Below are 16000 nucleotides of genomic sequence, written 5' to 3'. Positions count from 1 at the left end.
CGCTGCAACCGAAATTTACCATGGGAGTTTTCAGGGTGCTGTCCACTTCCGCCACGATTGGCCAACTTCCGTGGCCATATGGGGCTTGCGACAGTGATGACGCAATCAAAGTGCGCACCACTGCCACTTCGCCCTCGAACCTGTTTTCACCATAAAAAAGGCTGGATGGTTTTTTGCCCCCGCCAGCTTTTTGGGTCGGAGCACTGCTGGAGACCACCTGCTGCTTATTGGTGATCAGAATTTTTCCTGGATTTTTGTGCAACTTTGGAAAAACGACAGCAGCCTTGTGAGAACTTTTACAGAGTGAGCAAACCTTTTTCACTCTCACTCATTCATTGTGGCCGATAGGCGTCATTCTCTGCTCCACAGAGGCCACCAAGTGAGGGTGGAGCCTGCAGCCATAATGGGCTCAGTGTTGGCAGGATGCAGTACAGTGTGCCTTCTGCACATTGTCAGAGGCAAAGTCAGAGAGGCATGCAGGAGGAGGCATTGCCGTTACCAACGGGTCCTCAGGCAGCGGGCCAGGGAGGGAGCGGCCATGGCTGCCCAACATGCAGATGGCCGCAGACCTCAACGTCCAGAGGCTGGCAGGAGGGAGATGGCGTGAGGAGGAGGGTGAGGTACGCTGACCCTCCGCACCAGATAGTGGGCAAGGAGCCTCGCCAGCAGCAATCTGCAGAGGCTCCATACCATCAGCAGGAAGAGGCAGAAGGTGCTTCGCCAGCTGGCATGGGAGGGGCCTAGCACGTACTTCTGGCAAGGAGGCCCTACAGTCCAAGGGTGTACCGGCAGTGAGAACTAGGGGACATAGTTTCAGAATAAGGGGCCGCCCATTTAAAACTATGAGGAAGAATTTATTCTCTCAGAGGGTTGTAAATCTGTGGAATTCTCTGCCCCAGAGAGCTGTGGAGGCTGGGTCATTGGACATATTTAAGGTGGAGATAGACAGATTTTTTGAGTGATAAGGGAATAAAGGGTTATGGGGAGCAGGCAGGGAAGTGGAGCTGAGCCCATGATCAGATCAGCCATGATCTTATTGAATGGCGGAGCAGGCTCGAGGAGCCAAATGGCCTACTCCTGCTCCTATTTCTTATGCTCGTATGTTCTTATGTCAGTTTTCCTTCCTATAGCTCAGCAACGAGCAATGTGTGCAAAAGCTGCGATTTATGAAGGACATCCTGACCGAGCTCTGCAAAGTCCTGCGGCCAGATCTGGAGCTTCACACAAGGCCGAGAACAGCTCTCAGTGTTGAGACAAAACTGACCATAGCTGTGAACTTTTATGCTACCAGCTCGTTCCAGTCTGCAAGTGCAGGCATCTGCAATATCTTACAATTCTCCACCCATCGCTCCATCCGGCAGGTCACCAACGTGCTATACAAGAGATATTCATACGATCTCTCACCGCACCTCCGCACCAAACATTCGCCACTCCTCTGCCTGAATCACTCGGTGAATCTCAGCCATGATCTCTCATCGCTTCTCCGCCCCGATCATTTTCCGCATTTCTGCCTCGATCTCTCACCGCTTCTCCGCCTCAATTATTTGCCGCATCTCCACCATGATCTCTCGCCGCTCATCTGCCCGACCTTCCGGCTCCTCCGCTGTACCTGGGCCCTGCCGATGTTCCTGCCCACGATCCAAATGGCGACCTGGGTTTCGATGACGTCACTCAGTCACCCACCTCGAAGTCGTCGCACAATTGGAACGGCTCAAGCTGGAAGTTGTAGTGGTTTGGTGTTTGAATGACTGGTGCGAAGGTGCGGTGAGAGATCGTGGCGGAGGTGCGGCGAATGTTTTGTGGTGGAGGAGCAGCGAGAGATCATGGCGGAGGAGCGGTGAGAGATTGTGGCAGAGAAGCAGCGAGAGATCATGGCGGAGGTGCGGCGAATGTTTTGTGGTGGAGGAGCGGCGAGAGATGGTGGCGGAGGTGCGGCAAATGTTTGTGGCGGAGGAGCATCAAGAGATCATGGCGGAGGAGCGGTGAGAGATTGTGGCGGAGAAGCAGTGCGAAATCGCGGCAGAGGTGCGGCAAATGAGGATGCCGGGCCCAGAAGAGCCGAGGGCCCAGGGGTAGCACGGGCCAGCCCACCCTGTGATATGTGTGCGCACTAGGTCCGTGCAGCAGAGCAAGTCTCCAGTTGTCCTGGTTAGCCCTTGCTATTGGATAAAGGCCTAGCTCTGTCAGGCCCATGTGGTGGCTGACGTGCAACGGCCACCACACGTTAAAAAAATCTACGCACAGGCATCTTCCACGCCTGGAGTTCAGGACTGGGTCCTTCACTGAAATATCTGCAAATATCCCTTTTGGTGTGGAAGCAAGTCATCCTCGTTCGAGGGACCGCCGATGATGATGACACAAGAGAAGACTCCTTCCCGATGACCAGGGATAAGCAGGTGGAGCGCTCGGCTGGATTTGTCTGGATTGCAGGGCTCCCCAGGGTGCAGGAGTGCAGGGCGCCATCGACTGCACACACACGGGATGAGGATGCCACAACACCATCCTGAAATATTCATCAACAGAAAGGGATACCACTCCCTGAATGTGCAGCTGATGTGCGACCACCAGCGAAGGATCCTGGCAGTTGATGCCAAGTATCCAGGCAGCAGCCATGACATCTTCAGCCTGCGCCACAGCAGTGACAGGTCACCTGACATGTTCCAGAGTTAATAGCCATCTTGAAATCTATGTGTTTGTGAGGTCGTAAAGAATATATCACACCACCCTCTTCACTGGGTCAAACCAGGATTGTGGGTGGCCTCTTGGGGATAAGGGCTATCCTCTGTCCACTTGGCTGCTCACTCCACTTTGCAACCCCAGGACTGCAGTCGAGCATGCCTATAACATGGCACTAGCTGCATCATTGAGCACTGCATTGGCATGCTGAAACAGAAATTCCCTTGCCTGGACCACTCTGGTGGCGCATTGTAGTACTCGTCTGAACAGGTCTCCATCTTTGTGGTCGTCTGCTGCATGCTGCATAACCTGGCTGTCATGAGGGGACAGCAGCTGAAGGTCAATCCAGCAGTACCACCACAGGACAAGGCACAGGAGGAGGAAGAGGAGGAGGAGGAAGAGGGCCAGGATGTGCGTCGTGAGCCACCTCAAAGGCGTCGTTGCCATCCCAACCCTGTAAGGGAAGTGCAGACACGTTTGATTGCAGCTCGATTCAAATAATTTCATCCCCACATGACCCTTCAGCTTCTCCTTTCCATGGCCATTCCAATGAATGCCTTGATACATAATTGCCCACCATCACAATATACACCTACCCAGCTATAGGTGCAAAAAATAAAGATTTAATACATCATCAAAATCACTCCAAACAACTAACACCAACAAAAAACAGTGCAGAAAAGTAACAGATATACATCATTTGCCACCCTTGTGCATTTCCGTATAACCCCACTTATGTGTGCTTACCCTACTACTGCGCCTCAGTGTCTCCCCTGTGACTGCCTCATGAATCTGGGAAGGCTGCTGTGTTCCCTGTGTGGAAGTTGCAGATATTCTTCGAGGACGCCCTCGACCAGCTTTTGGCCTGGAAGGCCCGGCTGCAGACTGGTCAGCACCCTCCTGGGAGGGCTCAGTCTGGCTTGGCTCAGGTGAGGCCATGCGTGGAGGGACTGGTGGAGTGACAGGTCTTGGGCCAGGAATGCTGCGAGCCGGAGGGAGCACATCATCCATATTCTGGTCCGAGGAGCCTGAGTCACTCACCGGGGGCGGCACATTACCATCGCCACCAACCTGAGGGAGGTCGGTACTGTGGCGCCACACCGGAAGGTCCCCGTGTCCCATAGTGGACCCAGCCATGAAGGCAACACTGAGGTCTCAGGTACCATCAAGCGGAGACTACACGAGAGCACCCACAGTCTCAAAGCCACCAGATATGACAGCAGTTAGACGCTCCGTGGCCTGTTGCACAGAGTGCATAAGAGCATTCTGAGCTTCCAGGGCCGTGCCCCTCCTCTCCCAACCAGCACCAATACACCTGTGCTGAAATGGCAGCTGCCACATCACCTGTGACTTGTGGCCTCACATCTGGATCCGCACGGTCTCTCTGGGAGTCCACAATGGTGGGCTCCATGGACTGCGCAGAGCTGTCGACAATGTGGGAGGTGGACTCCACCATGCTCCTCATCACTTCCGACAGCCTCTCCGGCACCCTTGCCAGTGCCCCCAACATCTGGGAATGCATGGCCTCCACCCTTCTTTCTTAAGCCCCACATCGATGGGCTCATCTGAGTCCTCCTCAGCAGAACCCCGGTGCGGACTCTCCTCCCGGAGAGATCACACTTGAGGTTGCCAAGCCCCATCACCATGCTGCAGCCCGCTAGGCCCCGGTGCAACACCCTGAACTATCTGAACTAGATGGGACCGCATACTCACAGTATCTGAGCTGGCGCGTGTGGGTGGAAGCAGTGATGCAGTGCTGCCAGCAGTGTCCTCCTCTTCCTCTGCCTCATGGGACAGGTCCCCAAAGATGGAGTGAGATCCAGGGTAGCGGCAAGGCTGGATCCTTCAGTGTCATCAATGGTGTCAGGATGTTGATCTGTCTCATTGTCATCAAGGGTCTCCCCCAGGTCTCGCGACGGTGTCTCAGCATCCGGTGTCTCAACAAGAGTATCTCCCTCGCCTCGGCTGCCACTCGGCCTCTCATCTGCAAGCACCAATGGGAGAAGGGCCGCCGTAGCTGGGGAGACACCGGATGCTGAGACACCGTCACGAGACCTGGGAGAGACCTGGGAGAGGGTCTCATAGAAACGTTTAAAATTCTGATGGGTTTAGACAGGGGAAGATGCAGGAAGAATGTTCCCAAAGTTGGGGAAGTCCAGAACCAGGGGTCACAGTCTAAGGATAAGGGGTAAGCCATTTAGGACCGAGATGAGGAGAAACTTCTTCACCCAGAGAGTGGCGAACCTGTGGAATTCTCTACCACAGAAAGTTGTTGAGGCCAATTCACTAAATATATTCAAAAAGGAGTTAGATGTAGTCCTTACTACTAGGGGGATCAAGGGGTATGGTGAGAAAGCAGGAATGGGGTACTGAAGTTGCATGTTCAGCCATGAACTCATTGAATGGCGGTGCAGGCTCAAAGGGCCGAATGGCCTACTCCTGCACCTATTTTCTATGTTTCTATGTTTCTATGTGAGGGGGAGGTAGGGGATTGACCCATGGAGGTGGCAACTAACACACTTTCAGAAGGAAAAGCCCAGTGTGCGCTGTCGCTTTCAGGGAGAGATAGCATTGAAGGAAGACCTTCACTTACCCATGCTGCCCACATCGGCCAGTACTGGAGCCCACAGTGGGGGCAGGGGGGGCTCATTTGCAAACATCAATGGGAGAAGGACTGCCATGAGGGGGAGATGGGGAATTAATGCATGGAGGCTGCAACTAGCACACTTTCAGAGGGAAAGGCAAAGTAGGGGCTGCAGCATTCAGGGAGAGATAGCATTAAAGAAGGGCCTTCACATACCCTCATCGGCATTGGCAGTGCCGTGGGACACAGGGAAGGCACCATGTCTGCAGACGAATGCCTCGACCCTCACCGCCAAGGGTGTGAGGATTTGAATGTTGGCCTCGCTGCCACCCATCCTCCTTTGCTCCATGTGATTATGAGCTAGTTTGGCCTGCAAGACAATGAATGGTTGGTTTGTAACACCGTGATGACACATCAGAAATGAGAGCAAAAGTGCGTGTCCACGACATGCAACTGTAAATGTGAGATGAGGCGACCTCCATTGCGAACACACAAACATATTTATAGCGTCAGCAATGAAATGCTGCTTCAGTGACTAATGAGTGAAGGTGGGAAATAAGGGAAGGATGAAGGAGAGGCTCGCAGATGGAAGTTGAGCAGTTGGTAAAACAGGTACTCACTTTCATCAAATGAATGATGTCGTTCAGCCTTTAACTACATTGGCTCGCTGTCCGATCATAGATGGAGGTCCCTGACACCTCGACAGCGATCTCCCTCCGGGCATTACTAAAGACTGGATGAGTTGGTCTCTCTGCGTCTGGATATAGGACTCGCCTTCTTCCCTCGACCGCCTGCATGAGGGTCTCCAGCTTCGCGTCTGAAAATCGCGTTGCCCTCCTTCACACAGCAGCAGCAAGGTCCAGGTCGATGATTGGAGCGTGGGCAGGTACAGCAGGAGTGGCGAGGTCGGGGTGAAGGAGTGGCGAGAGACTGTAGAGGGATGTGATCGGGGCCCAGGAGAGTCGTGAGTTCGGGGCCAGGGGCCTAGGGGCAGCACGGGCCAGCCCACACTGCGATATGTGTGCGCACTGGGTCCGTGCAGCAGAGCAGGTCTCCAGTTGTCTTGGGTAATCCTTGCCACTGGATCAAGACTTAGCTCTGTCAAGCCCGTTTGGTGGCTGGTGTGCAACGGCCACCACAAGTTAAAAAAATCTACGCACAGGAATCTTCCACCCTTCACAATGTAGTTCAGGACCTGGAATTTTAGATCCTTCATCGGAACATCTGTGAACTTATCCTTTTGGCGTGGAAGCGTCATCCTCGTTTCGAGGGACCGCCTATGATGCCATGACCTTCACTGTAACGCCTTCCCTCCTCAGGGCCTAGCTGCAAACCCTGGGCTTTAAGAAGGCCAGGGAGCAGCTGGCTCATTGGCTGGAAATCACCATAAGGGTGAATTTCTCTGTGTGAATAGCACCCACAATCGACCCACCCACACCGCTGCAATGTACCAATTCGGAAGGGTAATTACTGCTGGAGGCTATTTTTTTTGTTCAAGGTGAAAATTGATCCGCTGGCCGCCGCAACCATAACGGTGGTAAGTGCAGCAGCTGTCTGTCGGTACCAAATTTCGGCTCCTCAGATTCCATGCACAATCTTCAAATAAAGTCCATACCTGCACAGGGATGCTGAAAATGGGCATTGAACATTTAAAAAGTATTCCGGTATTATTGTACTTCCAAAAGCATAAAATTCAGCAGAAAAAATGTCTGTCAGTCTGAAAAACTCCATGGCCTTTTAAGTTAAATAACATAAATATGAGAGTAGAAATTGTATAATAAAAATAACATAATTTCACTCTAATTCCGGTGGGGGGAGAAAGGAATTTTGGGCTAAAATTTGATCATCTGTGTTTTAGCCCCAGTAAAACTCCACAGAAAATTGCACCATGGTATGATGAGTGTTTCATTTCACATTCCCATGACAGTGTGCAAACAAACATTAGGCGGAGTTGGGGAAGGGGAGGGGGCATGTCTGGAGAGTGTTCCCAGATTATCTTGGGAATTCTGCTGAAAGTGCATTTGATAATCCCAGCAGAAAGTGCATCTACTGAGAACAAGCATAGGTCTCATTCTGAGCATAGTGGAGGTCCTAAGACAATAAGGAAAAAAAACAATAATGGGATGATACATTACCGTAGAAGAGTAGCCCTGATGTTCAGGGGTAAAATATTAAAGTATTGCTGCAGACCTTTATCTTCAGTTCCATCCAAGCCTCTTGCTGTACCTTTTAGAGCAGTAAGGTACCACTTTGAGATCAGCTGCCTCCATGGGTTGACCTGCTATCCGCACAGGTACTCGCCCTAATTATTTAAATAACCCGGCATGGGCTCGAAGGGCTGAACGGCTTCCGACTGTGCTGTAACGACTCTATGATTCTATGATTGGCAGAAAAACTCAAAGAGCAAGTTATTATTTAAATGGAGAAAAATTGCAAAGTGCTGCAATACAGTGGGGGTACTTGTGCATGAAACACAAAAGGATAGTATGCAGGTACAGCAAGTGATCAGGAAGGCAAATGGAATCTTGGCCTTTATTGCAAAGGGGATGGAGTATAAAATCAAGGAAGTCTTGCTACAGTTGTACAGGGTATTGGTGAGGCCACACCTGGCATACTGCGTACAGTTTTGGTTTCCATATTTACGAAAGGATATACTTGCTTTGGAGGCAGTTCAGAGAAGGTTCACTTGGTTGATTCCGGAGATGAGGGGGTTGACTTATGAAAAAAGGTTGAGTTGGTTGGGCCTCTACTCATTGGAATTCAGAAGAATGAGAGGTGATCTTATTGAAACGTATAAGATTATGAGGAGGCTTGACAAGGTGGATGCAGAGAGGATGTTTCCACTGATGGGGGAGACTAGAACAAGAGGGCATAATCTTAGAATAAAGGGCCGCCCATTTAAAACTGAGATGAGGAGAAATTTCTTCTCTCAGAGGGTTGTAAATATGTGGAATTTGCTGCCTCAGAGAGCTGTGGAAGTTGGGACATTGAATAAATTTAAGACAGAAATAGACAGTTTCTTAAACGATTAGGGGATAAGGGGTTATGGGGAACGGGCAGGGAAGTGGACCTGAGTCCATGATCAGATCAGCCATGATCGTATTAAATGGCAGAGCAGGCTCAAGGGGCCGAATGGCCTACTTCTGTTCCTATTTCTTATGTTCTTATGTTCTTATGATTCTAACCCTATTCACAGGATAAGGGACAGGATCAACAGCAAGTCAAAGTAACAGGCTAGAAGGGCCGAATGGCCTACTCCTGCACCTATTTTCTATGTTTCTATGTTTCTATGTTTCTATACATCCACGTTTTTAAACTGCAGTGTTCAATGTCCTACTTATGAAGCTGACGTGAATTAAATATCAAAATCTTTTACAACATACCTAGCTTGTTCATTAAGGAGGAATCCTCAAAGGGCCAATGTCTCCAAGTCTTCTATTCCTACCTTTATGTTCTTTGTTCTGTTGTGTTTGTTGATAGGGTTCTACTGGCTTTAAAATTTATGTTACCCTTTGCCACAAACCATTGAACATTTTGAATGAAAAACACAACTCAATTCAGTCATGGAGAGAATGTTCAAAGTGACGTTAATAAAGCTGCATAGAAAGGACACTAAAGTTGAAGCCGAGTTCTTTCGGTCGTAAGGCTACTTTGCGAGTAGCTACCACCAATCCACATTTTTCAATTTTAATTGCATCATTGCACAATGGCTAAAACATCAATTAAGCCAATTATTAGGGATGGACTCGATTAAATAACCCAAGGCACCATTCCCTGTAATTTTATGAGCCATAACTATATGTGCTTTGTTGCATTTGAAGCGTTTTAAAATCTCTGCTGCCCTGAATGACTAATCATTCACAATAACTCTTTCGTACATTTTCAGCTCAATGTGAAATTACAGGGCAATGCAAAACTATAAGGAGTCATTAACATTTACCGTGGCTGCAATCTAAGAGAGACTTCAGGATTTGAAAGCAATATGTGATTTTTAATATCTATCTGCAATGATTATGTCATATAACTGAGTTTTTTTTTAAATGCAAAATATTTAGACATGGATATTGTCCTCTTTATTCAATTGCATGATAGAAGTGAAAACAATTATTACATGTGTCTATTAAGGGATAAAAGGGCCAATTTTGGTCTATTTTTCACTGTGACCTCTTAATTTCACATTTCAATCTCTCCATCAGGTTTCCACCCCTGCTACAGCACTGAAATGGCTTTATCATTGTCACAAATGAAGTCCTGTGTAAATTATTGCCCCTTGTCCTTCTCGACTTGTCTACAGTGTTGACCATGCCAATATCATAGAAACATAGAGATTTACAGAGGTTAGGCTGTAATTACTCGGCCTATCCCTTTCTTCCTTCTTAAACAAAGGTACCACATTAGCAGTCCTCCAGTGCTCCGGCACCATACCTGAATCCAAAGAGGACTGGAAAATGATGGTCAAGGCCTCTGCTAGTTCCTCTTTTCCTTCAGTCAACATCCTGGGATGCATTTCATCCAGGCCTGGGGATTTATCCACTTTTAAAGCTGTTAAACCCCTGAATACCTCCTCTCTCACTATGTTTATTTCATCCAGAATTTCACCTCCTCCTTGATAGCAGTATCTGCATTGTCCCTTTCCTTTGTGAAAACAGACACAAAGTAGTCATTAAGAACCATACCTACATCTTCCACCTCCACACACAGATTACCCTCATGGTCTCTAATAGGCCTATCCTTTCTTTAGTTATCCTCTTGCTCTTAATATATTTATCGAACATCTTTGGATTTTTCTTAATTTTACTTGCCAAGAATTTTTCATGCTCTCTCTTAGCATTCCTAATATCCTTTTTAATTTTAACTCTGAATTTTCTTTATTCCTCCAGAGATTCTACAGTATTTAGCAATCGGTATATGACATGAGATTCCCTTTTTTTCTTTATCCTCGCCTGTAAGTCCCTAGACATCCAGGGGGCTCTAGAATTGTTATTCCCACCTTTTTTCTTTAAGGGCACATGTTTGGCCTGAGCCCTCCGAATCTCCTCCTTGAATGCCTCCCACTGTTCTGACAATGACTTACCTTCAAGTAGCTGTTTCCAGCTGTGGCCAAATCACTTCTTAGCTTAGTAAAGTTAGCTTTTCCCCAATTTGGGACTTTTATTCCTGGTCTCTCCTTGTCCTTATCCATAACTACCTTGAATCTGACTGAATTATGGTCACTGGCACCCAAGTGCTCTCCCACTGATACCCCTTCCACTTGCCCAGCTTCATGCCCCAAAACTAAATCCAGAACCGCCCCCTCCCATGTTGGGCTTGTTACATACTGACGCAAAAAATTCTCTTGAATGCATTTTAGAAATTCTGCATCCTCTATACCCATCACACTATATTTGTCCCAATCAATATTAGAATATTTAAAATCCCCTAATATTACTGCCCTATGGTTTTTGGATTTCATAGAAAAATGCCTATATATTTGCTCTTCTATCTCCCTCCCATTGTTTGGGGGTCTATAATACACGCCCAGCAGTGTGATCGCCCCTTTTTTATTTTTCAGTTTGACACATATGGCCTCATTTGATGATTCCTCTAACATATCATCTCTCCTCACAGCCATAATAGTTTCTTTAATCAATACCACGCCCCACTTTTTACGCCCCCTCTGTCCTGTCTAAAAATTCTGTAACCCGGAATATTGAGCTGCCAAACCTGCCCCACTTTCAGCCATGTCTCTGTAATCACTATAATGTCATACTCTCAAGTGTCTACCTGTGCTCTCAGCTCATGTGCCTTATTCGCTGTACTCCTTGCATTGAAGTATATACCATTTAACACAGGAAGACCTCCTTGATTGCTACTTACTAATCCTTGTTTCCTCTGTCTTACAGATTCACTTTCTACATTTTTGCTTTCCAATTTCAGCTTTACACTCTTTCCTATTGAATTTGTTCTCAGGTTCCCATCCCCTGCCAAGCGAGTTTTAACTCTCCCCAACAGCACGAGCAAAACTCCCCGTGAGGATATTGGTCCCGGTGCTGTTGAGGTGCAACCCGTCCTTTTGTACAGGTCCCATCTCCCCCAGAAGCAATCCCGATGCCTCAGTAATTTAAAGCCCTCCCTCCTACTCCAACTCTTCAGCCACGCATTCATCCTCTCTATCCTTCTATTCTGTACTCATTAGCACGTGACACCGGTAGTAACCCGGAGATTACTACCTTTGAGGTCCTACCCTTTAATTTTTCTCCTAGCTCCCTAAATTCTGCCTGTCGGACCTCATCCCTCTTTCTATCTATGTCATTGGTCTCAATATGGACCACAACCTCGAGCTGTTCACCCTCTCCCCCCAGAATGCCCTGCGGTCGCTTTGTGACATCCTTGACCCTGGCACCAGGGAGGCAACATACCATTCTGGAGTCAAATCTACAGCTGCAGAAACATCTCTCTATTCCCCTAACTATTGAATCCCCTACCACTACAGCTCTTTTATTCTTTGTCCCTCCCCTCCTCTGCAGCTGGGCCATCCGTGGTGCCTTGGACTTGGCTCTGGCTGCACTTGCCAGAGGCACCATCTGTGCTCAGAAGAGAATATCAGTTGGAAAGCGAGATGGATTCAAGGGGGGCCTCCTGCACTACCTGCCTAGCGTTCTTCCACCATCTGGTGTTCACCCACTTCCTCTCTGCCTGCATGCTTTTAAGCTGCAGGGTAACCACCTCCTGAAACGTGCTATCCACGTAGCTCTCAGCCTCGCTGATGCACCGTAGTGATTCCAACCATTGCTCAAGCTCCGAAATGCAGAGCTTAAGTGGTTGAAGCCGGAGACACTTCCTGCATACATGATTGTCTAGGCTGCGCGAAGTGTCCAGGTCTTCCACATGCCGCAGGACATGCACTCCACAGGCCTGAGCTGCCCTGCCATCCTTCTAATTAGACATCGGTTATAAAAGAGAAAGAGAGATACTTATCAATCAACGAGCCAATCACTGACTTGTCCGGCCGAGGGTTGTGAGCTCCTCGCCAGAAGTGAACTCCTCGCCGACCTCTGGGCCTCCCGCTCCTCATTGACCTCCTGCTCCTTGCCGACCTCCCGTTCCTCACCGACCTCTGGGCCTCCCACTCCTCACTGACCTCCCACTCCTCACCAACCTCCCGTTCCTCACCGACCTCTGGGCCTCCCACTCCTCACTGACCTCCCACTCCTCACCAACCTCCCACTCCTCGCCGACCTCTGGGCCTCCCGCTCCTCACTGACCTCCTGGTCCTCACCAACCTCCCGCTCCTCGCCGACCTCCTGCTCCTCGCCGACCTCCCGTTCCTCGCCGACCTCCCGCTCCTCGCCAACCTCCCGCTCCTCGCCGACCTCCTGCTCCTTGCCGACCTCCCGCTCCTCGCCGACCTCCTGCTCCTCACCGACCTCCCGCTCCTCGCCGACCTCCTGCTCCTCACCGACCTCCCGCTCCTCGCCGACCTCCCGCTCCTCGCCGACCTCCTGCTCCTCGCCAACCTCCCGTTCCTCGCCGACCTCCCGCTCCTCGCCGACCTCCCGCTCCTCACCGACCTCCCGCTCCTCACCGACCTCCCGCTCCTCGCCGACCTCCCGCTCCTCACCGACCTCCCGCTCCTCGCCGACCTCCTGCTCCTCGCCAACCTCCCGTTCCTCGCCGACCTCCCGCTCCTCGCCGACCTCCCGCTCCTCACCGACCTCCCGCTCCTCACCGACCTCTGGGCCTCCCACTCCTTGCCGACCTCCTGCTCCTCACCGACCTCCCGCTCCTCGGCGACCTCCCGCTCCTCACCGACCTCCCGCTCCTCACCGACCTCCCGCTCCTCACCGACCTCTGGGCCTCCCACTCCTTGCCGACCTCCTGCTCCTCACCGACCTCCCGCTCCTCGGCGACCTCCCGCTCCTCACCGAACTCCCGCTCCTCGGCGAACTCCTGCTCCTCGCCGACCTCCCGCTCCTCACCGACCTCCCGCTCCTCAGCGACCTCCCGCTCCTCGCCGACCTCCCGCTCCTCGCCGACCTCCTGCTCCTCACCGACCTCCCGCTCCTCGGCGACCTCCCGCTCCTCGCCGACCTCCCACTCCTCACCGACCTCTGGGCCTCCCGTTCCTCGCCGACCTCCCGTTCCTCGCCGACCTCCCACTCCTCACCGACCTCCTGCTCCTCACCGACCTCCCGCTCCTCGGCGACCTCCCGCTCCTCACCGACCTCCCGCTCCTCGGCGACCTCCCGCTCCTCACCGACCTCCCGCTCCTCACCGACCTCCCGCTCCTCGGCGACCTCCCGCTCCTCACCGACCTCCCGCTCCTCGGCGACCTCCCGCTCCTCACCGACCTCCCGCTCCTCACCGACCTCCCGCTCCTCGGCGACCTCCCGCTTCTCACCGACCTCCCGCTCCTCGGCGACCTCCCGCTCCTCACCGACCTCCCGCTCCTCACCGACCTCCCGCTCCTCACCGACCTCCCGTTCCTCACCGACCTCCCGCTCCTCACCGACCTCCCGCTCCTCACCGACCTTCCGCTCCTCGGCGACCTCCCGCTCCTCACCGACCTCCTGCTCCTCACCGACCTCCCGACCTCCTGCTCCTCACCGACCTCCCGCTCCTCACCGACCTCCTGTTCCTCACCGACCTCCCGCTCCTCGGCGACCTCCCGCTCCTCGCCGACCTCCCACTCCTCACCGACCTCTGGGCCTCCCGTTCCTCGCTGACCTCCCGTTCCTCGCCGACCTCCCGCTCCTCGCCGACCTCCCGACCTCCCGCTCCTCGCCGACCTCCCGTTCCTCACCGACCTCTGGGCCTCCCACTCCTCGCCGACCTTCCGTTCCTCGCCGACGACCCGTTCCTCACCGACCTCTGGGCCTCCCACTCCTCGCCGACCTTCCGTTCCTCGCCGACCTCCCGCTCCTCGCCGACCTCCTGTTCCTCGCCGACCTCCCACTCCTCGGCGACCTCCCGTTCCTCGCCGACCTCCCGCTCCTCGCCGACCTCCCACTCCTCGCCGACCTCCCGTTCCTCGGCGACCTCCTGTTCCTCGCCGACCTCCCGCTCCTCGGCGACCTCCCGTTCCTCGCCGACCTCCCGCTCCTCGCCGACCTCCCGCTCCTCGGCGACCTCCTGCTCCTCACCGACCTCCTGCTCCTCACCGACCTCCCGTTCCTCGGCGACCTCCTGCTCCTCGCCGACCTCCTGCTCCTCGCCGACCTCCCGTTCCTCGGCGACCTCCTGCTCCTCGCCGACCTCCTGCTCCTCACCGACCTCCTGCTCCTCACTGACCTCCTGCTCCTCGCCGACATCCTGCTCCTCACCGACCTCCCGTTCCTCGGCGACCTCCTGCTCCTCGCCGACCTCCTGCTCCTCGCCGACCTCCTGCTCCTCACCGACCTCCCGACCTCCTGCTCCTCGCCGACCTCCCGCTCCTCGCCGACCTCCCACTCCTCGCCGACCTCCCGTTCCTCGGCGACCTCCTGTTCCTCGCCGACCTCCCACTCCTCGGCGACCTCCCGTTCCTCGCCGACCTCCCGCTCCTCGCCGACCTCCCGCTCCTCGGCGACCTCCTGCTCCTCACCGACCTCCTGCTCCTCACCGACCTCCCGTTCCTCGGCGACCTCCTGCTCCTCGCCGACCTCCCGACCTCCCGCTCCTCGCCGACCTCCCACTCCTCGCCGACCTCCTGCTCCTCACCGACCTCCCGACCTCCTGCTCCTCACCGACCTCCCACTCCTCGGCGACCTCCTGCTCCTCGCCGACCTCCCGCTCCTCGCCGACCTCCCACTCCTCGGCGACCTCCTGCTCCTCGCCGACCTCCTGCTCCTCACCGACCTCCCGTCCTCCTGCTCCTCACCGACCTCCCACTCCTCGGCGACCTCCTGCTCCTCGCCGACCTCCCACTCCTCGCCGACCTCCAGGCCTCCCGCTCCTCGCCGACCTCCAGGCCTCCCATTCCTCGCCGACCTCCTGCTCCTCACCGACCTCCCGACCTCCTGCTCCTCGCCGACCTCCCACTCCTCGCCGACCTCCTGCTCCTCACCGATCTCCCGACCTCCTGCTCCTCACCGACCTCCCGACCTCCTGCTCCTCACCGACCTCCCGCTCCTCGCCGACCTCCCACTCCTCGGCGACCTCCTGCTCCTCGCCGACCTCTGGGCCTCCCGCTCCTCGCCGACCTCCCACTCCTCGCCAACCTCCTGCTCCTCACCGACCTCCCGACCTCCTGCTCCTCGCCGACCTCCCACTCCTCGGCGACCTCCTGCTCCTCGCCGACCTCTGGGCCTCCCGCTCCTCACCGACCTCCCGTTCCTCGCCGACCTCCTGCTCCTCGCCGACCTCCCACTCCTCGCCGACCTCCAGGCCTCCCGCTCCTCGCCGACCTCCAGGCCTCCCATTCCTCGCCGACCCTCAGGCCTCCTGCTCCTCGCCGACCCTCGGGCCTCCCGTTCCTGACTGTCCTCACCGACCTCCCACTCCTCGCCGACCTCCAGGCCTCCCGCTCCTCGCCGACCCTCGGGCCTCCTGCTCCTGACTGTCCTCACTGACCTCCCACTCCTCGCCGACCTCCAGGTCTCCCGTTCCTCACCGACCTCCAGGCCTCCCGCTCCTCGCCGATCCTCGGGCCTCCTGCTCCTGACTGTCCTCACCGACCTCCCACTCCTCGCCGACCTCCAGGCCTCCCACTCCTCGCCGACCCTCGGGCCTCCCGCTTCTCGTCGACCTCCTGCTCCTCGCCGACCCTCAGGCCTCCCGCTC

Source organism: Pristiophorus japonicus, chromosome 1 (assembly GCF_044704955.1).
Source record: "Pristiophorus japonicus isolate sPriJap1 chromosome 1, sPriJap1.hap1, whole genome shotgun sequence".
Taxonomy (NCBI): Eukaryota; Metazoa; Chordata; class Chondrichthyes; family Pristiophoridae; genus Pristiophorus; species Pristiophorus japonicus.
The sequence above is the reverse complement of the archived record's forward strand: the minus strand, read 5'-3'. Positions refer to the sequence as shown.